Below are 7,742 nucleotides of genomic sequence, written 5' to 3'. Positions count from 1 at the left end.
TGCAACTGGGGCACTACTAGGTCCACAACCATACTCAAATTTTTCAACATTATCATTTTGTCCGAGTAATAATTGTGTGAAGTTACCCAAAAATTGCCCCCTCCCCTGGTTGTACTGGCACTTGTTCAATATACAATTCAATTTCGTCCATTCCAAATGTGTTAACCAATTTCAACATTTGAGATAAACTATTATCATCCCATATTGGACAAGGTTGAAACCTATTTTCCCTTTTTAAAGGATATCTACAGTTGAGGACTAATTGAAATTGTTTTTTGTCAATGCCAGTTCTCGAGTATATCATAGATAACAAGTGTTCATAGGTTGAACTAACAGACACATCCAAAGGCACAATTACAACTAGATCCCCAATATACTTTACATCTGTTTCTGTCCTCAACATTTTTCCTTTACAAAAGCAAATCACAGGAACAATAGATTCAGACATGATTTACCTACAAAAAATACAATATCAAATGGTTTAATAATCAATGAAAATAATAGCAAGAGAAATTGCATATAATATTTTAACATGTGAATACACAATTATATAATAAAACACATTTTTACACATTAGGAGGAAAAATATAAATCACTTCATAATAATAATTTTTTTATTTAAATAGTTATCTATGATACAAATATAATCATAGATAAATGTTTTATAGAATTTTAATTTAAAACTTAGGTAGTGGGCTATAAATCAATAAATGTTGAGTTAAAAAATTACAATAATCTTAAAATTAAATAAAAAATAATCCACCAATTTTTTATATTATAAAATATCATATATTAAAATAAAATTGAATGTTATGAACTATTAAATAATATATAATTTAAATAATTATGTTATTATTCATGAATCAATTGATATTTGATTAAAGCTAAAAGTCGAAAAAAAAAATCAAAATCAAATAAAAGTAACTGACCAAAAAAAAATATATTAATAAAATATCAATTACACAATTATAAAAATTTGATATATGTGTTTATTCTGTTTTTGGAAAGCTAGGTCCCTTCTTTTGACTAGTTTCATTGATCAGGAGCTGTCTAGATGAGAAATTGTGTGTGAAGATGAATCAATAACCTAGGATAAATCAACAATTTCATATGAATTACCAAATTGCAGATCTAAAACAAGGGACAACATGGGATATGGGAAGCATGACCTCAAAAAGATAGTAGAACCAAGGATGAGACATCAGTTTTCATGGATATATCGGTAGTTGGATTTTACGAATATACTAGGATATATCGGGAAATATCAGTGGAAATTTTGACAAATAAATCGATGGAAGAAATTTTGAGGAAAAAAAAAAGAAAAAACAAGAAATAATACGCATATTCAAGTTATTACTTTTAAATTATATATATATATATATATATATATATATATATATATATATTATTTCTAATATTCGATAATAAATTAATAATATATAGAACTTGAAAACACATTTTACATTGATATATCTAAAAGATACAAAAGAAATGATGATATATGTATGATTTTTAAAATATTTGTAATTTTTTTTCTATTAAGTTTAATTAATAAAAAAATATGAACAAAGACTCATTAAAAAATTTATGATAATCATTTTTATATTTTTAATACTTAAATCAAATTTGGAAATAAGATAATTAAAATTAAATTATTTATTAGATGTTTATTTTAATATCTTATGTATGATAAAAATGTATTAAAAATATATTTGTCTCCAAAATTCCTTTATTTTTTTTTATTAAAATGAGAAAAATAAAAATTTGTGTGTGTGTATATATATATTTATTAACAATTGTAAAACAAAAATCACATTAGTCCCACTGGTCATGAACTCTTTTGCCATGTATAAGAACAAGGGGGTTTGAGTTTTAATATGGTTTTCCCAAAATTTAAATTATTTATGTTGTCTACCATATGAAGTAACAGCCATCTGGAGTGGCAACAAAAAGGTCAAGATCAGATTCTGATGGCTAGGATAAAGGCCTTGAACCCACCTTAATAATAGAAACCATTACTTTGTTTTCGTGTACACACTTTCCTCTCTAAATACAAGGCAAAAAAAAAAAAAAATTGTTTAAATGAAGGGCTCTCATTTTTTCTTCTTCAAACTTGGCAACTTCCATACATATCAAGAAGAGAACTATTAGGCAAATCCTAAGTGGAAGGAAATTAACAAAAGTTGAACTGTTACAAACTTATACTAGAGGCCTTCTACTCCAAGTGTACTAAGCCTTTCATTGTACCATGTATATTGTGAAAAGATCATAAGCTTAAAGCTACTATACTTTTTCTCTTTTTCACATTAATTACTTTTCTGCATGGAAAATGAAAGCAAAAGAGAAAAACATGTCCCTTGACACTTTCCATACCAAACAATCCATGGTCAGCGTTTTTGTCTATTTTACTTGTAACTTTTATGCACTGCACCTCATTTACCATTTTTGTATTTCTCAAAAACTAGCTAGCTAGGTTCTGTTTGACAACCTTTAATTGGTAGGAATAAACTTCTTTTTGAGAACCCAAATATAGAAGTTTTTTTTTTTTTGCTCGAGATACTGTACACTTATGAAATAGTACAAAATTTTCCAACTTATTCTCATTATTTTTAGATTATTTTTCAAAACACTCTACAAAAAAAATATGTGAAAAATCCTTAAACTTATTCAAACAAACCACTCTATGTTTAGAATAAATTTTCAAAAGCTATTTCCAGTCTACAACTTACCAAACATTGAAAAACTATTGTTTGTTCTAAAAACAAAAACTTTTTTAGAAAATAGGCCCCCTAAAGGATCCACAAGATGAATAGGGCAAAGATCAGGGAGATCAATAAAAAAGGATCAGACAGTGAGATCTATTAACATAGTGCTCAATCTAAACAACCTTGTTCACAAAAAAAAAAAAAAAAAAACAATGGGTCTAGTTTTTTCATGAGTTTTATAGTGGTATGTATTCAAATTTCCATGGAATGTTTTTGACAGTGAGAAACGTAAGATTGAACCCACAAGAAGGGAGAAAAACCAAGCTTTGAAGCTTACCTATCCACAAATACAGGAGAGCAACCTCAGAAGAAAAGAAGAAGAAGAAGAATATGCTTGTACTAAAGCTTTTGATTAAGGTTTAATTTGGAAGAGAAGGCAAAGAGATTCTTGAGGTAAACCAAAACAGCAGCAGGAGAAGGAGAAGAAGAAGAAGAAGAAGAAGAAGCAGAAAGAATAACTAAAAAGGAAGTTGATCATGAGCCCTGCCCTTCATTCAATTCATCTGTTTCCCATGCAAATATATATGATGTAAGTCCGAATATTGGCTAAAAATCCAGAAACACAGATAATAAATTTAAAATTTATTTTTTACATTGGGGGTTTCAAGTAAAATTTTGAAAATAACTGACAGATAGTTTAAAAAATTATCCTCAAAAATTGTTTTTTATAACAATTTTAAAAAACAGTACTAGACAAGTTCTAATAATTTCTTACTGAGTGGGAGAATGAGAGAAAATACAAATAAAATAATTAAAAATCTCATATATACCAACTGATGAAGGATTGAATGTTCTAGTTTTCAACTTTTCATTAGTTCAATAAAATTACAATAAAAGGAATGAGAATTTCTGCAGATGCAAAGAAGAGAATAGATTTAACAATAAAAAATCATTAAATTATGTTCAATCAGAATCTCATAGGAAGCTGAATGGAAAAAAAATCAAGTATCACCAAACTAAAGAACTATATAAACAAATCTCAAGGTTCCAGGAAGTGGAAAACTAAACAACAAAACATTTTGCATATATTTTGAGAATGGGTTTAAGATTCTTGTTCAGATATTTGAAGATATACCATCTGAGTGGTCCCCTCACTCTTGGTAACAAATATTTGAAGATATTTTCTATTTCTATAACAAAAATCACCGGAATTTTTTTACAGTGGTCCCCTCCATTTTTGGTATCTTTAACAAAAAGAAATCCATACTGGTCCCCCATTCCATATCCGTTTTCTTTACCAAAAAAAAACCATTTTCTTTCTGCTAAGCTCAAAATCAAAATAAAATCAAACATGTCTTTACCAAACAGAAACCAAACAAATCTATAACAACAAACCAAATAGATTTACAAAAAAAAAAAATTAAAATTTACGATTAACTGAAAAATTCATAAATCTTACCTGACAACAACTTCCAAAATTTGAATTTGAACCAAGGATGCAACAGGAAGGATGAAACCTAAAGGGAAGAATGAAACCCTAAAGGAAAGAACAAAACCCTAAATGGAAGAAAGCCAATCGAGGAAATGGAGAAACCTAATGGGAAAGGGACGGAAAAGGAATTCAAAACCGTAGTTACCAACTAGGGTTTTGACCAATTTAAAAAAATTCAAAACCGTAGTTACCAACTACGGTTTTATGATGTGGCATTCTACGTGGCCTAGACGCACTAGATTGGGCATTATTTTCATAGTCGGTTTAGTTTATGCATTTTTTTTTAAATGCGACATTTTGGGTCAAAGCTCATGTATGTATATGTATGGTATTAGAGCCACGGGAAGGGAAGTCGGGTTTGTTTTGAGTTTTTGATCTATCCTAGGAAAGGTAGTAGTGTGCTTAAGTGCGATCCCTATCGGGTTGAGCCCGTTGTTAGCCGGAGATAGGCGTTTGTTAGGGTTGTAAAAGGGTTGGGGTGATTACTCACTAGGTTTGTCAATCTGCTATTAAGCTCTAGATTAAAACCTTAAAATGAGTTCGATTTTCAGAACAATGTCTAGGAAATTCACAAATTCTCAAGACGCTATAGTAAACAGTGAAGAGATCAATTATCCTAAGATACAAAATGATTTAGATGATTGGAAGTTACCCAAGGTACCTAATTAAGAAATTTATAAGAAATGAACCTTTAAGTTCTTTACAGACTACACCATTAGGACCTCTAAAATGTTAGTAAGTTTAGAACAAGACGATCAAGTCATAAGACTCTTGGATAGTAAATCCGTTGAAAAGCATAAGCGAGACTACAACTTCATACACTTTGGTATGATTCAAGTTGCAGCTAAGCCTTTGAAAAGACTAGGCAAATAAAGTATGTTTTGTGTTTTTTGTTTTCAAATTATGCAAATAAAGTTTGTGGTTCCTTCTCTTTAAATTTCTCTGGTCTTGCTTTAATGGGAATATTCTCTCACTAAAGTCTGGCTCATAAGGTAACTCTACCTCATGCTGTTTTCTGTGCCAAAACACATTAGGAATGTTAGAGCAAACTTCTACAACAATCTTATCCTCAAATCTTTCTATTGCATCTTGAGTTTTCTTCACTTTCAATTGATCTTCTATTCTAACCAGATTAATCTCCTGTTTTAAGATATTAACATGGTTTTCCTTAGCCGTTATCACCTGTTCCCTTAAGGTGTTTATCTTCCTCTCATCGGGTGGGTTGGCAAATTCAAAAAGAATTTCCTTGTCTAAAAGCTTTGTTCTTATACCTTGGTCATCTACCCACAGAGGATAGATAGAGCTTAAAAAGGGAACTCCAAGGAGTGCTTTCTCCTTAAGATCTTTAACTAGAATGAAGGTTTTCTTAATGCAAATGCCTTGGTTACAAATGTGAGCATCTGATAGCTTATACTTAATAGCAAGATTTTTAGCATTGGCTCCAAAAAGAGTTTGTCTTGTTTTTTCATAAAGTTGGGTAGATACTAGACCTTCTTGTAGGCAATTCAAAGCTGCTCCTGAATTAATCAAAGCAGCAATATCAATGGCAAATTTATTCTTAACTACTATAGTAAGGGAGACTTCCCACCTCTGGAAAATAACCCTACTAACAGTATTTAAGTATGCATCTACCTCTTCTTCATTAGCTTGTGAAGATTCTGGAACCTCTTCAAGGTTTTCTTGGTTATCAACAAGATTTCCTACAACAATCCTGTTGATTTGTTCTTGGAGATCTGTCAAACCTAAGCCTATGAATTGTCTTAAATCCTTAATTTCCTTCTTATACTGTCTAACTTCTTCTTGAAGATCCTTAATGGTTACATCTTTAGTAGACTGTTGGTTAAATCTTGTTAAGATTTCATTAAGGTTATAAGGATTTACTATCTTCTTAACATCTTGCTTACCGACATATTTCTTAAAAACTTCATAAAGTTCTTGCTTAGTTTTTTCATCTTCAACTTTCCTTAAAACATCTAGGACAAGTTCTTGATCTTGGCTGATGAAATTTATAGTCTTAGGTTGGCAATCACAATTACCCTTAATGCATTCTTCTTGGTTACTAGAAGTTTGGCTTGAGATTTCCTCACCACTACTATCTAGTTGGTTACTATCATCTTCATTATCTGAATCAGTCCTTGATTCAGACTCTGTGGAGTTTAACATTACTTCATAAAGCATATCTTTTAAGTCTTCTGCGACATTTAAGTTATTAATTTTTTGCTTAACCTTACAATCTTTCTTATAGTGGCCTACTTTACCACTCTTAAAACAAACTGGCTTAGATTGTGAAGGGGTTTCTAGCTTTTTCCGGGCTTCTTTGTTCATCCTTCTTTGGATGTGCCTTGATCTCTTAGTTTCATTCATCCTATAATTGCCATGAGTTCCTCTCTTGCTGTGATAAAACTTTTCTTTACTAGGATTTCTACCTACTTTTTTTTTACGTTGCTTAGAGGGAGGCTTAGTTTCTTTTTGTCTGAATCCAAACTGGCTATAGAATGAACCAAACTCATTCTTGTATATTCTCTGTTCATTTTTCATTTGTTGCTTAAGCTTAAAGTCATTGCACAACTTAATTCCTTCTGATGTGACAATGCTTATGATTTCTCCATAAGTAAGCTTACCATAAGGGATTTGTCCATTAAACTGTTCCCTTATCTTAATCCTAATTCTCTTAGAGAAAAGTCTAGATAGTCCTAAGATGAATTTTTCTTTCCAAAAAGACTGGTTACAATCTGATCTTAGCATGACTTTGGTTAGGAAAACTTCTCTGTACCATCTAAAGTCATGAAGCTTAGGACGCTTAAGGTTGGTTAAGAGATCTGCAGTCTTATCCTTAATCTTTGCAGGATCTCCAATGAAGTGCTTTGAAATATTAGAGTAGCCACTGCATCCTCTATATCATGTCATTCTTCGTCCTTAACCACTTCATTTTCCTCATTAATCATATAGGCTTTTATGATACCATTTCTATCCTCAAATGTGAGATAGTTATGCCACCATCCCTTAAGCTGACCTGTAAACCTAACAACAATTGTCTGAGCTACAACATGGTCTGAAAATCTATTGTTTAACTTATAGGTTGTACTAACCATGGTCATTTCTTGAAGCTTAGTGAGTATGTTATACTCAATCATATCATCTATGTTTCATTCATAGATAGTGCCACCAGTGTAGGAAGCTTGAGTATACTGGTTTATTTCCTCATACTGCATGTCAGGAAAGGTTGGTCTAGGGTAGTAATTCCTAGTTCTTGGTGGTTCTTGGTTGTGGATAATCCTCATAATAGTTTGGTTAGAAGGTTCCTCAAAGATCTTGATTAGTTCATCAGCTTCTACTTCAAAACTAATTTCTCCCTTAACCATATTGATTCTCCTGTGAGAAGGCTGAGGTGTCTCAGGGACAACAAGGCTATCGTTAACCTTTTGGCTTATCCTGTCAATCAAAGCTTGATCAATATGGGGATTTTCCTGGAATTTCTTAGAAAATTCAAAAGGCATAAATAAAGGCTTATTAATTGTATTTCTTAACAAACGTAGTCTTAATGT

This window comes from Vitis riparia, chromosome 10, assembly GCF_004353265.1.
Source record: "Vitis riparia cultivar Riparia Gloire de Montpellier isolate 1030 chromosome 10, EGFV_Vit.rip_1.0, whole genome shotgun sequence".
In the NCBI taxonomy this organism is placed as follows: domain Eukaryota; kingdom Viridiplantae; phylum Streptophyta; class Magnoliopsida; order Vitales; family Vitaceae; genus Vitis; species Vitis riparia.
This window is presented reverse-complemented; position numbering follows the sequence as displayed.